Genomic DNA, 19,599 nt, shown 5'->3' on the forward strand with positions numbered 1-19,599 from the left:
TAGTCACCCATTTATTCGCTACAGAAGTTGAGTTGGGAAAGAGTTACCATCTGTCCTTTTCCCAAGGCACTGTTTTAACCAAGAGAGATTTCTACATGAAAGTATAACCAAATCCTAAAATGCGGTATCTACTAGGACTGTAAGATATATATATTCAGAAAAAATTGTTCCCTAAATCAGTTTAACTTTTTTTTTCTGCTGCTACAATATCTGGACTGCTCCTCCCTCAATTAAGAAACTTGCCTTTCATGTCAACTCAAATTCCCATGCAATGGATTTGATTTTGGTTTCGTCTCCTGCTCATTTTGCTCCCACTTTATGATGGAACTGACGGTGAGGAATTAGAACTGCTCCATGCACACTAGAACTGAACCCAAATATAGTGGTTTTTCCTTCTGTGTTCCGAAACACGATCAGCAGTTTGACTTTTATATGACCATTATTTAAAAATACACACATAACCCTGTCCAATCTTGAACTGACTTCACATTTCTTTCTTTACTTAGCTGCATTCCTATTGAGTGTCTGCTACAGGTAAGAAAACACAACTTGGTATCTGAAATGGCAGAGACTGAGAGAAATCTCTTGCAATTACTTTTAAATGACCTGTAATTTCAGAGAACACCATTAATTCGTCTCCTTGCAGGTGGGGTCACAAACTGCTGCTCCCTATCTTCTGATGCTCTAAGGGCCCAGGGAAGGACTGCAGATATTTGGGGACAACCAAAGATATTAGAAGATGCAGGTGTTAGAAATGACAAAGACATTTGTCAAATGCAGACATACTCCATCCCACTCCTACCTTCTTTTTTGTGTAATTTCCTAGTTTTTATATTGTTATTAATGCCACTTTTGGGGGGTGAGGAGAAAAAACAAATATTCACCTCAGGCACACCACCCTAGGATACTGCAAAAAGAAAAGACTGCCTAAAACATCTATAGACATAAGGATCCTGCTGTGTGCTAGAGGCATAATACATCTCCAGTCAGCTAAACTGTGCAACAGAGAAGTGAAGAAAAACTGCAGAAATTGCTTTGAAAACAAAAACAAAAAACTGTTTTCCTAGAGCCATCATCAGGTTTGCTTGTCAGATCAGACGCCTTTTTTTTGTGCTCCATTCAAATGCAAAGAAAATGCTTGAAGAAAATTGCTAGTTCTGATATTTACACCCTTCACATACGCAGCTGGAGTGAGATTTCTGCTGTGGTGGAGCAACAGCATCAACAAAATAGTCTAAACCTAATGGCAGTCATACTGCAAGAACTATTTAAACATATGTGCAAAAGATTTCTTGATTCCCTACTACATACCCTCTAATAAGCTTTATGCTTATATAATTTTTAAGTACTTATTTTTACAGCAAGTTTTAGGGAAATGGGCCAATTCAGGGTAAAGATTATGGTCTTGAAAGTAGGACTGAAGGGAGGAGCTTAATAAAGGTAGACAGAAGTCATGAGAAACCTCCCCACTTCAGCAAGGAAAGCAGAAGCTTCACAGAAGCTCCACAGAAGGCAAATCTTTTTGGAGTCACCAGCAGACATTTGTCTTGTTTTAGCTTCCCGTCTGACAACAGCATACACTGTGCCTCATGCTGCGGCTTTTTAAAGAAACACTTACAGAATCAGTCCTAACTTTTTAAGAAGTAGGATTTAAGAACTGCCATCTCCTGTGGAGTTTGTTTACCCTTGCGATATTTGGCACTCTCCTTAAAACAGCTGTTACTGCAGTTACTGAATTCTTTAAGACTAAACTCTACAAAACCGCATGGTTGTGCAGAAAATCCCCAAAACAGAAAAAAAACAGGCTCCAAACTCAGCATACAACTCAATCACACCCAAAAAGTACTTATTTCTAAGCTGCATGGCAAACTTGAAAGGCCTGCTCATTATTGTGGCCATAGTTGTGCAATTATTATCTGTAGGGTGTAAGTTCCCATCAGACACCACCATACTCCTTTTATTTATTTTCTGCAAACAGAACAATGATGATTCCTAACACAAAAAGCTTGCTCAGACATAAGACAAGGCCACAGGTTAAGAGAGACAAATGAAAGGAGAATGCAAGAAAACAACACATCGTTCCTGTCCCTCTGACAGGTATCCTGATAGGATGAGAGGAAACAGCCTCAAGTTGTGCCAGGGGAGGTTTAGATTGGACATTAGGAAAAATTTCTTCACCGAAAGGGTTGCCAAGCATTGGACCAGGCTGCCCAGGGAAGGGGTTGAGTCACCATCCCTGGAGGTATTTAAAAGACGTGTAGATGTGGCGCTTAGGGACATGGTTTAGTGGTGGACTTGGCAGTGTTAGGTTTATGGTTGGACTCGATCTTAAGGGTCTTTTCCAACCTAAATGATTCTATGATTCTATCCTGACCAAGTCAACACCCTCTTTTTCACGTAACTGCTGCAAAACAAGCCCTGCACCTGTACAACTAGGAGTAAATAAAATCCTGTGCCTTTTGCCTTGCTACCAAAATATTACTATGGCTATCTGGCCTGTTAAAGGACAAATTATTTGTCTGGGGTTTTACCCTCACAAAAATTTAATTGTTTTATCTTTCTTATCTGACCAGCACAATGTCCCAGTACCTTGCTTATCAGCTGCTTATTCCCACCTACCTGCCCTGCCCTGACCCACTTGCTGCTGCTCCCCAAGTCACCTGCCAAAGCAACTACTTGTGTGGCCATGCCCACAGTTAGAGGGGGAGCAAAAGCACCTGGAAGGGAAAGGGGAGGGAAAGGGGAATGTGTCTTTTTGCTTTACTTTCTCCTCCCTGCAGAAAACAATAACTGATTTGTCTTATAAGACAAAATTAACAATGCTACTGCCTACAAATATTCAAGTAAGCCTTCAGAAATGACCAAACACGTTATTTCAGCAGAAGCACATCCTAATCCTCGCCTCCATTGCTCCAGCTAGATACTGACTAGTTCCAGAGCCTCCTAAAGTGTTTTGAGTTGCATCAATTTCCTCTTCAAGTCCTTCATACTAATTGATATGCTCTGAATTACATCATCAATTTCTGTCAGAGTACAGGTATTCAAATGCCATCCATCATCATATTTTTACTTAAAAGCCCTTACCCTCTTTCTCCCTTTTGCACACATGCTCACTCTCTCTCAGCATAACGCAGGGAAAGCTTCATGTTTTAACACACACTAACATCAGCTGCAAACAAGAGGTGTGAAAGGAAATTAGGTATGCAAGTCAACTCATTCACAAATTAACTGCTTATTCATTTGCAGGAGCATGGTGCTTTGCCACACTGGAAAGCACTTGCCAAACAAGAGGTAGCTAGGGGAGCATCAGTGTTTTTGCAGCAGCTTGAAAACAACTGGAGCAGGTAGATGAAAAGATACCTTTGTTTCTCTGAGAAGCCATTTCAGGATCGACCTCTTCTAGTTGCTGTTCTCAGTTTCCAAACACAAGGCAGACATCAGCATCATCACCAACATTATGATATTAATAATAAACAACTAAGAGGACCACTGTGAGTATTGATTATTTGTGAGGAGTTCTAATATGCTAGACAGTCCTGCTGTGCTAGGTGGGAGCGCAGAGCTAGAGAGGCTGTGCCCAGTTATCCAAGAGCACACAGCAGGTCTGCAGGATGGTCACTCTGGAACACGGGCCATCTGTGTTTCTCATGTGTTCCTGCTGAAGTCCCCCTGAGGTGACTGAACCTCCTCCCTATCCTCTTTTTGCTGTCCTGCTTCCAGCACCACTTACAGGGATGCAGCAGGGTTAAAGAGCACAGTGACTTCTGCAATAGCATCCAGTCTTGTGGACCTTAGGACTCTGCAGTAATATAAACAGCAATACTTCATGGCAGTGTCCAAAACCTAGCTTGAGCTCTCTGTTCCTTCTTCCATTTATCCTTTCTAACACAGGAAAATAAAGTAGCAAAATCTTGATCTCAGTTGTACAGTATAAACACTCTGCAACTGCCCTATATTCACACTAACATGAAGAGACTTCAGCCCAGCTATTTTGCTTATAAACTTCACATTACTCAACTTTGATCAAGATATGAATATCATTTCCTTTCTGAAACTTTTCAACCCAAAATAAACATTCCTCCTTCACAATCAAACATTTTTATACAAACCCACTACTAACATTTCACAGCATGTTTGAAAAATAAATGGTTGCAGCCTATCAAGTAAAGCATTTTGCTTAAATTACACACTCTTCTTTCATAAAATTACAGAATGTGGTTTTGCCTTCTCGCCGTACCAGGGACGGCACAGAAGTGCACTGCAGCACTGTTACTGCTGCTGCTGCACCACATATGCATCCTGCAAACTGCTTAGGCCCAGTCTCCTGCTTCATATTAAACAACATAGAACCCCATTAATTTGTTCAGAAGCAGAGATAACAATGGTCAGCCTTATTGGTTGAGGGCTGCCAACAGCAGAGATCCCTATTATACGTAAGGAAAGGCTAGTGAAGGAATTAGCACATGTAGGTATGGCACAGGTGATCCATGTGCTAAGCAGAGAGCTCTGTTCTCCCGACCGTCTTCATTGTTACTCGTCTGCACAGAACACAGCATGACAGTGTCCTTCATTGCAATTCCTAACTGTAAATGGAAATAATACGTAATTAGCGTACAACCAAAAAGCCTTCCTCAAGCATTTCAGATTTAAGAAGCATCCATGACTACTTTAGTAAGCATCAAAACTCCCCTAAATTTTAGAGCTGAGCAGAAAAGTAAAAATATCTGGAGCTTAAAGTATCTTTGTACTTCAAGACTGGCCTCCATCCACAGGTTAGGTTACATCATAAGCCCTCGAAGATCTGAATAGTTTGGTTAATTGTATTTACTTGTCATGTCCTCTTACCTGAGAAATCCATACTAAGGCTATGAGTATAGTAACGGTTATAATAACAACAGGAGATGCCCAGAGGGTAAAACTGATGTAAAAAGCCAACAACAAAGAATCAGGTTTAATTTCTCAGGGCTCCTCAAAAACAACAACAATAAAAAAACACCAAGATGAAACCCAACTGAAATTACGAAAACCAGATGAAAGCGCAACTCAGATCCATCTCTCCTTTCACCTCAGCATTTCAAGTTTTCAGACTTTATAATAAATGATATATTCTTTCAGTTTATGACATAACAATTAAACATACGGCCTAAAATGAGAGACTGGTGCTAGCTGAAACTCAAAGCATGTAGCTAGTGATTTCAAACCAGCCAAAGACTCATAGCAGTATCTGACCCTTCTGCTAGCTGACAGGAATTAAAGAGCAGAGCACATTATTTGGGAGACTCTTGGATTTTCCATAGCAAACACCTCAGAATTTTTCCTGCAATGTGAGCTCTTGATCTCACATTTTGAAGTGTCCTAGAAGAGGACAGCCTGGTTCTCCAGCACATCCTTCTGCTGGACGGTTACACGGCTGCCAAAGAACACAAACTTCTCTCTACAGCCAGCATGCAATCCAAGCGCCTTCATTACACATACAGCAGGCACCTTCAGCACCCCAGCACCCTGTTCATCATCACTGCCTTCTCAGGGCTTTCTGTTACAGCACAACAGACAGCTTCTCAGTCCTCCCTGAGAGGCAAGCGTCTCCACCTAGATTGAACAGAAAAAGACCATGCTGAGGAGTTTAAAACATTCAAAATTCCAGCTCAGAAAGAGAGAGCTGCCAGTGGCCAACATTTCTAAGGGCAAAATTACAGCATGTGGGAATTACAGATCTGCAGACAAACCAGCAATTTGTGAGGAATTCAAGTCACCAGAAGCGACAAATTAGGACCACAATGCTAACAAAATTAGACACAGTCTCCTTTTAACCTCATCTCTATTTTTAAGGGCTTTTTTTTTTTTTAAGGTTTTGTATTTGTTTTATTGTTAAAGTTTCCATGAAATTGGGCTGAGAGCAACTGTTTAGGAACGAAGTTTCCCCGTAATTTACTCTCATTACCTTAGGATGTGTGAAATTATGCCTGTGCCTGTACAAGGAGGTTTCTCTCAGCCATTTAACAGAGTGACAGAGTCACTCACACCAGCAAAGATAAAACTCAGTAGCAACATGAAAATTTCCATAATCTTTGCAAATACGCTGCTTGACAGGAAGCTGTCAGCTGTAGGATTTTTTTTTTTTTTCCCTGTGAGGTTCCCTTGCATTCTTCAGTCTCCTCTCCACTTGGGGACACTGCTACAGTCAAAAGCAGCTCTTTCCCAATGTGACTCTTGCTCATCTACATGTCAATAGACTGAACTATGGAAAAACAAAACAAGATCCAAGCCAACTTCCACCCCCCTCCACTCAGTAACAATAAAATCACACAACAGCATCTTTAAAACCGTGCCTGTTCATTTTGATAATTACTCTAACAGTCCACCTAAGCATGGCCTCTCAGCCCCCTGTCTCCAAAGGAGAAACCAAAACCTGAAGGAGAAGGAGGAAACGGCTCATCTGCTGAATACAATGTTCGGAAATGTGAGGTGAACATTCCTCACTAAAGCAAGATGAATGTTCCCACTCAAGCACAAAGAAAGGGTTCATATTTCATATATTTTCCATTGTTTGAGCTTGCTTGTACATAAGTAACTACATTTAGCAATCACCAATTGGAGATATTTAGCAGCTAAAAAGATTAATGTTTTTAACAGTGCAATAGCAGAAGAAACAAGGCAGGCTGCACCCTGTTCAGTTCCACCAACGTTCTCCAATTCTGACAGAGATCCACCCTTCCGTGGGTACAGTTACCTCTGTAACACCCACCAGTGAGATGTGCAACATCCACTGCCCAAATGAAAACATTGCACCAAAATTATCCACAGTGAGGGGGGCTGCAGCAACGAACCCCAAAGGAAGCCAAATGCCACAGTTTGGTGCTTAGTCTAAGCAGGGGTCTTGGAAAGCTCCACTGCACAATGCTGTCTCAATGATTTTCAATGATAGAAAGAGAGTTGATACAAAGTCTGTGTGAAACCAAAGAATTCTGGATTGAAAGAAGTGAATACTTAGAAGTGTAAAATTTTTAAATGAGATGGCTTCATGACATAAGGAAATATCCTGCAGGTAGTGATGGAGGCAGTGGTTTCAAACTTCCGTATTGAAAAAGTGTTGGTTTGACTCGAAGGGGTTCGTCAGACAGTGAAAAGCATGGTGGAAGGACTTGTGCGGAGTAGGCAGACCTGGCAAGTCTCACAGCCCGACGGCCTTTTCACACTCGCATGCCGCTGCGCCTCGATCCTACTCAACAAAGTGCAGCTGCTAAGGCAGGCGTGTCTGGCACGTAGGGTCCTGCGTGGGGAAAAGGCAGCAGCTCTGTACCCCAGAGAAGGCCCAATGCCCAGAAGATCTGAACAGAAACACCAAGAGTGGCTTTACCAACCTACAGTGGGTTTCAAATAGAAGTCTGCAGTGTTCCACAAGTGACTGCTACTGTTTCAAATGACCCAGCATCCTTGCACCATTATCACTTGACACCAATTGCTGGTGATTTGGGTTGCTGCCTTTCTTTATGTATTTAACAGAAACCTCATAACACTGCCCTTTCTAGCTTTCGTTACATGCTCTGAAAGCACTCTTCAACTGGACCCTGTAAAAATATAATGCAGAGTGTTTATGGACAAAGACAAGCTTTAGAAGACTGGCAAGGAATTAAGTGTCCTTAAAACTATTAACTGAGATAGGAGGAACAGGGAACACTTATCAGCACAAGCTGCTGGCACACAAGGTCATATCAGCAGCCAGCAACGGCAGGTGCAAATGATGAGATCTGTGTGCAAATTCTAGAGGGACAGCTTTCTAACAGAGGAGCTCTTCTCCACTGGGGCTGGTGCCACTGTTTAATTTGATTACAGACAAGTGAGAGCCTGGGGGAGGGAGAGAAGGAAAGAAAAAGAGGGAGGACCCTCTAAGCACCCATTCTGAACTTAAAGGGCGCATGCAGCTGCAGCCTCAGCAGCAGGGGTACCGAACAGTGGTCCACAGCAAAATTACAGGGGGATCAGACAGCTGACATGGCATGATCCTTTGGTAGACAAAAAATTACTTGCTTTCCCCTCAGCAAACCACATGCCACATAGCAATTTTGACTGGAAAGATGCTATCCCAGATTTAAAGGGAAACAAATCTGCTAAAAGAAATACATCACAGAGCAGGAGAGTCTGGAAGCTCTGTGTGAACACAACACCACACACACAGACTGACACTTCATCCATAACACTTGCAGGTGCTACACTCTTTCAGCTTACCACCAACCAAGTCTTTTACTACCTGGCTTTTTAAGGGCTGCCAAGAGACTCTTTTCTAACCATAACTTGTAACCTAAAAGTACCCAAAGTGTGCTCTTGCTTCCCTCTTGCCCTAAAATCTTACAGAAGCACCCTGCGACTGTTTCTTTAAAAGACAGAACACTTCAGTGTCTATTGCATTCTGGGTTAAAAGGGAAAAAAACCCAAAACAAAAAAAACCCACCAGAGTCTAGGATCAGGTCCTCCAGACTAAGGCCAAGAATATCACTAAGGAAGAAAATTGCTCTTGTTGAGATATTTAGGTACAATATTTTTTTAAATCTACCTTAAAATTGTCATGACACTACCTACCAGAGTCTAAATTATACTTTCAAAATTATATGTATTAATATCTAAACTGTGTAATTATAAAGGAGCAGATATATTTTAGAAACATCATACTTATAAACCTATTTTTTAAAATAGTAACTTCCTGCATGACTGTAAGATCTGTATTTTAGGTCTCCTCTCTTTACTACTCAATACTAGCAGAGGCAACTGGAGTCCACATGTTCGAATGGAAGCTGCAAACAGTGATCTTCTATATTATGCCAATAGCATTGATAAAAAAAAAAAAGAAAAAGCAAACCTTACTCCTGCAGAACAAAACCCTGCAGAACCCCTGAAAACAGTGGAAAAACTGTGCTGCTAATAAATTTTCTTCTTACCAGCTTCTTCCACTAAAGCCAAACTCATGCAAGCAAACAGTTTTATGTCTTTGTTTTAATCTACCAAGAAAACTGAAGCGCTGAAAAATACTGGTTTTGCCAGCCAAAAGTCTGATTAATGAAAGGTACAAACAGCTTAATTATCAGATCAGTGATTTAAATCTACTAACTAGTGATGTCCACACTATGACTGATCCTACCTGTTGTTTTCTGGCAGTCTCTGCACAGAGACCAGAGGCTGAATGTCTGCAACTATCTAGACAAACCGAACTTTCCCACTGCTGGGCTTGTTCTGTGTGCACAAATCTCTTGCTACAGATAGCAACTGCATAGGAAATCTCTCCCACTCAAGATTGAAGCAGTTTGTACTTCAGTTGCACAAGTCTTCAAGGGAATAAAACCAAACATCGTCAGGTTACAAAGTCCAGTAATTCCTAAATGGGGATGAACATATTTCCTATTCACATAGAAAATGTGAAGGGATGGTATAACAGAGCTTGACTGAATATTTAAATCAAGACGGTTAAATCCTGATTCAGATTGTATTGCATGTGCTTACAGATAGAAACCTCTATCCAGCCACTCACATAACTTGTGTTTTTATTCAAACATTAGCTCTACTGCTAATTTATTCTTGTTAAGTAAAGTGGCTTTCAGCAATGCAAGTGATTTAAATGTACACTTGCGAGGCAAATGTAAGCTTGCAATGATGTACAGAGTTTGACATTTATACCGTTATATATTTTTTGAACATAATATGACTACAGAAGCATTACTAATTTTGAGTCACTTCCAAATGAGAAAAAGAAATTTAACAAGAACAATGAAATGCAGAGCAAAAGTGATTTACCTCTCTCTTCTTCAGCTACTGTTGCAATCCCTCTTGATCCACAGTCAAAAAACCCGATAATTTTGGTAGCTTTGTAATAACTTAAAGTAACACCTACTGCACCTTGAATAGCTGCCAAAAATGTGCCTTAATGTTACATGCATCTTAGCACACCTTTAAGGACAAAGGTAATTTTAACCCTACTCAGAAAAGTGTTTTAGTTTTTAAGAGCTTTACTGAAGCATGACATGAGACACTAAGAACGTCTGGAAGGGCACTACGCAGCAACTCAACAAATGTGTTTTCACTAGAAATAAGCTCCAAGAAGCGTAGCTGTTCTCCCTGCACTGCATCTGTAACTTTTGAGACATACAGGTTCAGAAAGATGCCCCACTTCTCCAGTGCCCCCAACCCCAGCGACTTAAGAGTATGACCCAAAACTTACTTAAGTAGTGAAAGGTCTACCCAATTTCATGGGTGTTAAAGCACATCTAAAACAGTGCACTAGCTTCTAAAACTGGTCACACATCTAAGCTTAGAAAATAACTGCGAGCAATATCCTTTTATGCCAAGCTGGAATTTGACAACATGTAAGAGGTGCAAATTATGACTACCTAAAAATACATGTTTCATGAAGGAAATAGCAAGTGACCCTAAATTTGAGCAGTTCTACCAAGACTCTGCTATAACGAAATAGGCAAAAGAAGCAAAATCATTAATTTTATTGCTTTTTCGGCACTTCTGTACAGTTCAAAGTACACCACAGAGCCGGCAAGCACACAGCAGTACGTGCTAGGAAAGCTCATGAGCATCCAGCACCTGCATACATATAAAAAGTAGATTAAATGAACACAGAGGTAAATGAAATAAAGTTGGTTATTCCCTCGACAGCTAAGAAATCCTGTTGGGGAGAAAGGCAGGGAGGAAAGGGCAGAAGGTACACTCGCTGTGTGGAGTACTAGTGGGTGAGTGCCTAACCTTTGGCCAGAATTAGCACCCAACAACCTCACGTTCTGACCAGTGACTCAAGGTTTTTCATTAGGGATTGTGTAATTGTTTATGCAGTCTGTATGCAAGCACAGATGAACAAAAACACCAGGACTCCTCTCATTTAGAGAGGGAAAAAAAAAATTATCTCCCTTGCCTTAATACCAGTTGGGAATAAAACACACGCACGCTTTTTAGTGCCCCAAACACCGTAGCTTAATTGATCATCAGAAGCTCAGGAATCTCAGCACATTGTTGGTTTCTAGTCATTGATTTTTTGTCTATAACAACACTTCAGTATTTTCCATATCTTGTTATAGGAAAGTCATCATCGAGAGATCAATGTTTGCACTTCCAAGTGCTATTACTCAGGTACCTTGTTTGGTACTTATGAGTTACAAATTCCTCAAAAATGGCAAATGAAAAGTCAAGTCTCATCTCCTAATACATTACATCGCTTTTTGTCCTCCCCCTTTCTCGTCCCCGCCAGAGAAGGAACTAACACATCCAAGACGGAGCTGATCAGGAACTGTCAGTTTTAATCAGAGCACTGTAGGTGTCAGTCACCAGTGGCCGTTGGGTATTTTGTTTCCTGAATATATTAAAGATTATCCTGAAAGTTAGTCAGCATTTCTGGCTGCTAGACGGAAATAACAAGACTATTATAAATGTTTTAACATTAGTATAGCTGCAGCAGTATTTGAGTTCTAACAGCTTAACACACAAACACAATGACCACTCTTTATGAGCCACACTGGTGCATTAGAAATCATTTTTCCTTATTGCATAGTTTGTTTACTAACTTACACAGTCAGCATTTATTAACAGTGTTGCAATTCTATATTAATTATTATTTAGCACTGACAGTATGCCTGGAACTGCACAAAATTAGTCCCTGCCCCAAAGTGCTTAAGCAGCCCTGATTCAGTGTCCCATAACCAATATTTCATACACCAACCTGCTCAATTACTAAAGCCTGGATAGCAGTGTAACTTGGTCAGCTGATGTCACATCAAATTATTTAACTTGTGCTGCTCGGGACAGCCAAGCCACAGTGGGTCTAGCTGGGATAAAGTTTACAAGCACAAGCCTGTTGGAGAAAACCACCCAACACTAAAAGGCAATGTAAAAATAAGAATCCAGTATCTTACGCAAAAAAAAAAAAAAAAAAAAATCCTGTCATAGTCTCACATTTTCAAATGAAAAGTCTCACTGAAGGGGTATACAGCAAGAGAACACAGTGGTTTGTAAACTTCCCAAACTGCACACCTTGTAGCAAAAGTGTGCTAAAGCAACTATATAAGCCAGCATAAATGCAAAACATCCAAGGTCATCACTACCACACAGGCACAAATCATGAAATAGAGGTGACAGGCAGAAAGAAGTGAAAATTGCAAATCAACAACAGGGCAAGACCCCCCCTTTCAGATCTGTACTGCTTTGTTGGCATACTCTCCCAAAGGATCACTTTTCTGAAACGAGAATATGCAGAGAGAGCAGATCATCAAATCATAGGACAGCCATATGAATCAAAGTTAACCTTTGGGTAGGTTTAATTCAAGCCCTGCAGGCTTCATGCAGACAGAAGTCCTGTCAGTTCACCCACTCTTGTTTTCCATGTTGCCAAGAACACAGGGCTCACGTTCTAAGACAATAATGACATGTTTCTAATACAAATAAAGAAAATGGGAAGCTATGAAACAAATAATTAACTGTGTTTTGTTATTTACATAATTATTGGCAGAAGCCTGAACAAGGAGTAAAATGGATTACTGCAATTTTGGTTCAATGCAGCCTTAAAATAAAAAACATCATCACATGCCAAGGCTGAAAGGATTTTCATTCCAGCATGTGGTTCTCATTCTGCCAGCCAAGCTCCAAGCTACTACTGCAGCTATTCTCCATCTAAACCCTCATCTTTTCCCTCTGCTGTTCTGTTCAGCCACTGCAGTTGCTGGCCACCAGCAGAAGCATTGGAAAGGTATTTAAAAAAAAAAAAAAAAAAAAAAAAGGCCTGTAGGAGATAATATTGTTCACCAGCAACATAACCCTGGCATGTTCATATTGCTGAAACCTGAATTTAGGTCTGGCAAGGCATAAAGCTGAGTTTTTCTTCTGTATTTCTCTCCCTTCTCTTCAGCTAAAATTGCTCTATGATTTCAGTTGTGGTAGAAGATCAACAGTTCTGGAGAAGGATGATTGATATTTATTCCCTCAAAAACAGAAGTACAGAATAGTTGGGAGCAGCTACATTGGTCTCACGACATGCTTCATTGCTGTCTAGAAGGATCAGCCTGACAGCAGAACTCAATGCCTTACTCTGTCATTTTATATTTTGAGAGATAACACGGTGGTTCCCAGCCATGTCTTGTGTGGAGGCTTTCATGAAACACACAGCATCATGAAGAGCAGAAAGAGACCACCAGAAAGTCCTGAATAGCTCATTCAAGAGCCTTCCAAAAGAAACCTTCAGCCACCCCTGACTGGCAACAGGTCCAAAGGAATGACCTCAGAAGTGAAGGATTCTACATCCCTTCAGTCATCCAGGATCCCTGAAGTTCTCACTTTCCTGATTATTTATACTGTTGTAAAACCAGAAGCACAGAAATTAGCGTTCCCTCCCTTTTACTTCCTTTCCCTGCAACCCTACAGAAATAGCTGGGTTACATAAGACAGAAACACCCACAAAATAACAATGAAAACAGATGTGTCAAAAAAAGAAAAAATGCGTATGAGATGCCTGCTGTGCGTGCCAATTCTAAGTAGTCGTCCAGTCTTTGAATAGCGTGGTGAACTACTTTAATTGTACCAAACTCCAAGGGAGGTTCTAGTAGTTAAGAGCTCAGAACTAAGGGTTTAGGGGTTTGTTGTTTGTTTGTTGGGGTTTTTTTATTTTGCCTGTACCTGTCTCAGATTTGCTTCTTGACTTTCAGACCAAGAATTTCAGACCAGTTCACCAAAAATGCAATTTTCAAGAGAGGTCCATGCCAAGTTCTGTACTCAAACTTCTCTGGAAACCACCAGGAGTTGTTCACCTCACTTATACCTCTCTGGGCTCTGAGCCCAAGCCCATTTTGCTGAACTCCCATTAACTTCCATGGCCCCTTAGGCACTTCACAGGTCCCTTATAGAATTCATTTTGAACGTACATTATTTTTTTCTAGAACACTCATCACCCTACATCCGTAGTGCCAATTTCCAGAAAACCCTCTCAGCCAGCAGAAGGGCATCATCCTCCATCATCCATTTCCAACAGACATCTTCACGCTTTCTCCTGTGGTGCTCATCACGTTTGGTAGACGCTGTCTGTAAACACTTGCTGAAAGCTACCGTTGTCTTCCCTCAAATCTCTCCTCACTCTTTGGCTATGCTGCCTACCAAATAAGTCACATCTGCTAATCTCCTAGGGCCCCTTACGCTAACCAATACTGTCTCTTGTCTCCTTCAGACTCTCCCATCCATGGCCTACAGCTCTCTGATATCTCTTGATATACATGGATTATAAGTACCTTGGGTGCACCATCTGATTCAGTAGAAGCTGCACAATGATGTCTTGGTCTATAATACACATAAAGCAATGATGATGCAAACAAGCAACTCAGCAAGAGTTCTGATCTCTGAATTTCCTAATTTCTATCTGTAAAATAAAATTACGGTTTCCCATTGAATCTCCTGAATAGGTACCGTGAGCCTTTATTAAGTTATAAGGAACCTCAAGACCTTTACAAACTTTACCTGATTCGGGCGACACGTTATAACACCTTTCAATCACAAGTTCCTCAGCACTTGAAAGCCCAAGCAAGAGCTATGGGATTTCATATTAGGGGAGAAGTCACCAGCTTTTAACAACATCTATTGAACTTAGTAGCCCACGATGCTACCTAATTGGCAGCTTATTTGCTTCTGATGTACAGTCTACCAGAAGCAATAAAGAATAAATGTATAATAATAGGAACAACTAAAACAAGCTGCCTGGTGGAATTTAACCCTATTACAGCTTGGCATGGTATTTGAAAAGTCCTGAAGGAATGATTACAGAATTCCCACACTTTTGACCAGAGAAGCTTTTCCACACAGCTTCTGATATTGACAGTCTCAGAGATCAAGGGACTAGTAAGATCATCACATTATTCTTAAGAACACACTTAATATTTATGAGGATCTTAACTCCATGTAATAAAAGCCACATTCACTGACTGTGATGACTTGGATGCTTTGGGGATAAAATTAATCAACATGCATGAAAGAGGATCTCAGAGTCAAACAGGAAAATCTGCACATAATAACAAAGATAGTTACTATCTGGCAAACTTACATCACAAGGAAGAAAAATACTATGATTAAACATAGTAAGACTTCACTTGAAATGTAAAATACTCTGGAACAAATCCTGCCAACTCGCATAAGAACCGGCAAACAGGAAGCAGCTGACTATGCAATAAAGCCCATCACACAGGGAAAACACGACGTTAGAGAACTAGATGCTACTACACAGTCCTTGTCATTGTGCTGCAGAGTGCCTTCTGTTGCCTGCTTTTGAAGTGCATGAGGTTCAGTCCTTCTAGCTTCTGCTCACAGTGCAGTACTTCTTGAATTTTGAGCCAGGTACAGGTACCTATTGTCCAAGCAAAACCTTGTCCTCCTTTTGCAAATTCTCACATACGTGAGCTAGTGGCACTGCTGGCTCAAGTAGGGTTCTGTCAATATTCTTTTCTAACATTTTCCAACATTACACTCCTTCCACAGCTGAGTCCTAGGTTGAGATTAGCTCAACAAGAGACAAAAAATGAAGAGCTTGCACTGCCTCTTAATGGTTTCCTCCCTGAAACTATAAGCACTGAGCATAGTCTTGCTACGATGGGGATAAGGGGCTGTCTTTGTCCCATTACATACATGAGTTCTCAGACTGCATGAAGGTCATTCAGTATCAAACATGCTATGAGGTAATATATTACTATCACAAATGTGAGCTCACAAGTAAAAAGAAGCAGTTTTGGCTTATAACCTCTTGAACGTCTTTGCACTTGAGAGTTAGTGTTGAACCTTTCCTAACCCTTCAGTTGTAGCTCGTACTACATATTTTTAAACTTGACTTTCAACTTTCCATAATCATTTGCATGTATGTATCTTCAAAGAATGGTATTTGATTTGCAACTGTGTTGTAATGAGAGGCTAATTAACACAAATATGGTTATTAGCAAGTTACAGACATTTACAGGACAAAAACAGCAAACCAAAGCCTATGGCATACTGTGTCACAGGGACAGAGAACCTCAAGGATGAACTAATACCACCCAAGACTCTGCCACTAACTACATTACCACAGGCAAATCGCCGACACTCTACAACTCTGTTTCCCCTTCTGTAGTGGGATAGTAAGACTCGTTTACTTTACTGGGTAGTTCTCCAGCTTAATTAAATCATTACCTTTAAATTAAAGGCACTACAGAAAGGCCAGGAAGTAGCGTCTGAATTAGAAGGTGGAGGTGACACCCTAATGAAGCAAGACTATTTTCATTGTCAACAGCAGGCATAGTAAAAGGTCATCCATGGCATAATTGTGAAACCACATTCCAAGCTTCTGAAGGTTAGATGACTTTTCCCAAAATTTCATTAAGGAAGAAGGTATGTCCCAGCATCACCAGATGGCTGAAATGCTGTAGTTTCACGGGTAATCTACAAGGGTTTCATTACTGCTAGTTTTCCCTTTTCCTTACTCTTTGCTTTCCTAATAGCAGCAAAATATCACGGCTCTTGAAAGAATGCTTTTTCCACAGGCAACTGTTTTCAGTATGATCAAAGACCTATTAAGAAAATTGCAGAGGATCATTTCCCTTCAAGTCAGTAATGTTCAGCACAGAGTTTTCAATCTTTTCTTTAGAAGAGCCACAGTAGAGGCACTCCCACTTTTTGTCTGGGACAGCTTCTCCCAAATATCATTATATTTTAACATCCCCTATACACACTGGAAATTTCCAACTCTGCATAAACATAAGGACATTATTGAAACATCCACTACTACTGTGCAGGCTTTTTATTTTTAAAGTATTGGAAGAAACTTATTCTTAAACCGTATGAAGCAGGCCAGTCCTCAGTGGAGGCCCAGTTTCATCATGCATTCCCAAAAGAGCTGCAACTTTGTGTCAGGTGTGAAGCTGTATATGTCCTGTGTCTCAGGAACTGCACTCAAGTTCTGGCATGGAACGTCCCAGGTACCAAAAGGCACATCCCATCCTAAACTCATGTAGTCCATACTGGGAAGTCATTAAACCAAAACTAAGGAAACAGACAGCTACTTCCTTGTTTGTTGCACCTGAAAAAAGATTACCCAAGAACAACTCATTATCCACAATGTCTTTGTATCCAGAGTGTAAACATCAAGACATACCACATTTGCTGTTTACTTTTTAGCAATGCAAAAGCATTTGCTTTCTACTTTTAGGAGCAAGATGTGCTATAGGAGAGGTCAGCCTAGTTCTTTCTATTACATAAGATCTCCTTGCATTGACTGGATGCATCTATATCTAGCTTCTCTGTGGTTATGTTAGAAAATAGTGGAAGATACCCAGGGAATTACATTTGCAACAAAGAACTCCATATATGATCTTTTTTCCTAGTGACTAAATATATACTTGCATATACTTACACATATACACTAAATATATACTTGCTTTTTTTATACTTGCATTTGTGACCAGGAAGACGAAAATTATTGCAACCAAGTTTTCAAGTAAGATAGAAGATGTACTTGTAGTATTGTGCCCATACCACTGGATTCTCTGTTTGCTTATGCCTGTCTGTCAGCTGCCTGCTAATCACTTTTGAGTCCACTGACCTGCTTTTGACTAAATTTGACAGCAGGAAGAAGTCCCAAAGCTCCCAACACTTTCATTTTAAAAAAATGGTTGGGTAGAGGAGAGATTCTTATAAAACAAGAAGAGAAAGGTTAATGACAAAGGTCAACTCTTATTTGACATCAGAGAACCCACAAGAGGGATCACCCTAGAGACACAAATCCTCAGGAACCAGTTTCCATTGGTATTGGTGCTCTTCTAACGCTTGTTTCAAATAGAGCTGGAACGAGAAATTAATTCCAGTTCTCACAACAGTTCACTGGCCTTAGGTAAATCATAACTTCTGATGCTACTTCCCCTGCCATAACGTGGCTAGTGTTAAACTCCCTTATTACGTTGCTGCAACAATTCATATTTGAAAGGTACTTTGAAGGTCTGAAGAGTTGTATTCACTAATTATTACCTGTCTTGAGACATGAGCTGAATATTCAAAGCGCTAGCTTGATTCATATGCAAGTGCACGTCACATAAGCATGTGGTATGCACTAAGACTCAAAATATAAAAGCAAAGATTGCTTTTAGACAAGACTTTATAATAAAGTCAGTTTTGAGCTCAAAACACGTCATTTTTATTACCACAACTCTTCTGTTAGACTGGATTTAAATTATTCCTTGTTTTGGATTAGCACTTTATAAAACACCAGTTTGAAAAGTAAATACCAATTGACAGAAGACAAAAAGATCATGCAAAATTTCATTCTGTCCCCAAAGGAGAGTCTGATGTCTGAGATCTTATATCTTTGATATCAAGCTGAATGCTAACAGATAAGTTCCACAGGGCAATTATCGAGCACTGTAAAACCAGAGCTTATCTTAGAAATACTGGCAATCATAGCGTTGGGACTGGCAATACTACATCACAGTAGGCAGGCATTTTTATCCTCTGTTTGGTCAGGCACTTTCCAGCCTTCCCAGAAACGAAGATGCTTCTCCCTTCCTCTGCCAGAGAATCCCACGCCTTCTGTTCTTGCAGGCAGAAAAATCAGATGACAAAGGTCTTGGTGAAAGTACTACAGCAAATAGGTGAATAAGACAGTGATTTAAAAACAAAAAGTGTGCACAAGTGGGGGGATAGCTTCCTGATAAGGAAGCTTACCACAAAGCACCATTTTCCTTTAATGCATGGAAAAACTCTCTACTAGAGAGATTCCTATTTGAGGGTGAGGGAGCAAACTACAATTTCCTTCAGTAATAACAGATCAGCCTTGTATCTTCAAGCTTCCTCCTGTAACACACTGACTACCAAGCGAGTACTCAATACTTCCCAATACTAGCCTTTACATTTCCTGAAGGAGCAAGCCCTGTCTAAAATTAATAATAAAAAAGACACAGCAGTGTCAGCTAAATTTTCGTTCTAATTCTCCCCATCTCCCTACTCCAGACAAAACAAAGCCAACCTGGCCAACTTATTCTGACAATAGTGACTAGATTTATGTCCCTTGCACACTATTACTGCCCTACAAACATATATTATTTTAATGTAGTATAAACAAATATCTGATTTGTTTAACAGCACATTGAGTCCTAGTGATTAAAATATGTATATGCATAGAGCAAAATTTATACATGCACAAACCCCTTTATAAGCTCTGAAGATAAAATTATCAGTATTGCCAAACACAGAATATGTATTATATTTTAATTACATGAGACAGTTGAATACCGACAAGCCTAATTCATTTCTAATTAGAAAAAGTTCAGTAATCATCTTCTTCCCTGCTGTTACTGCCTGACAAGAATAAATGAGGAGTCCCCTCCAGGGACTGTACAGTAAACATCCTAACACACATTTGTTTCAGAGCTGAGCTTCATAGTAGTAGTAATCACTGAGGCACATAGTACAGCTGGTAAAACACATCCGTCAGGGAGTGCACGATTTTAAAATGTTTACCTCAAGAAAACAGACGCTTTGCAAAGTGCAATGCAGCTGCCTTGCTGCTCCTTCTGCGTATCGCTCCGCTGCCAGCCAGCCAGCAGAAACTATCAGGCAGCTCTG

At 40.4% G+C, this 19,599-nt stretch overlaps 1 protein-coding gene across 2 annotated transcripts in view; it reads right to left on the reverse strand.

Annotated features, from left to right (window-relative positions):
• Positions 1-19,599, reverse strand: part of SPNS2 (SPNS lysolipid transporter 2, sphingosine-1-phosphate) — a 189,756-nt gene that overhangs the window by 119,401 nt on the left and 50,756 nt on the right. The window lies entirely within an intron of this gene.

The sequence above is a fragment of the Gymnogyps californianus genome, chromosome 20 (assembly GCF_018139145.2).
Source record: "Gymnogyps californianus isolate 813 chromosome 20, ASM1813914v2, whole genome shotgun sequence".
NCBI lineage: Eukaryota > Metazoa > Chordata > Aves > Accipitriformes > Cathartidae > Gymnogyps > Gymnogyps californianus.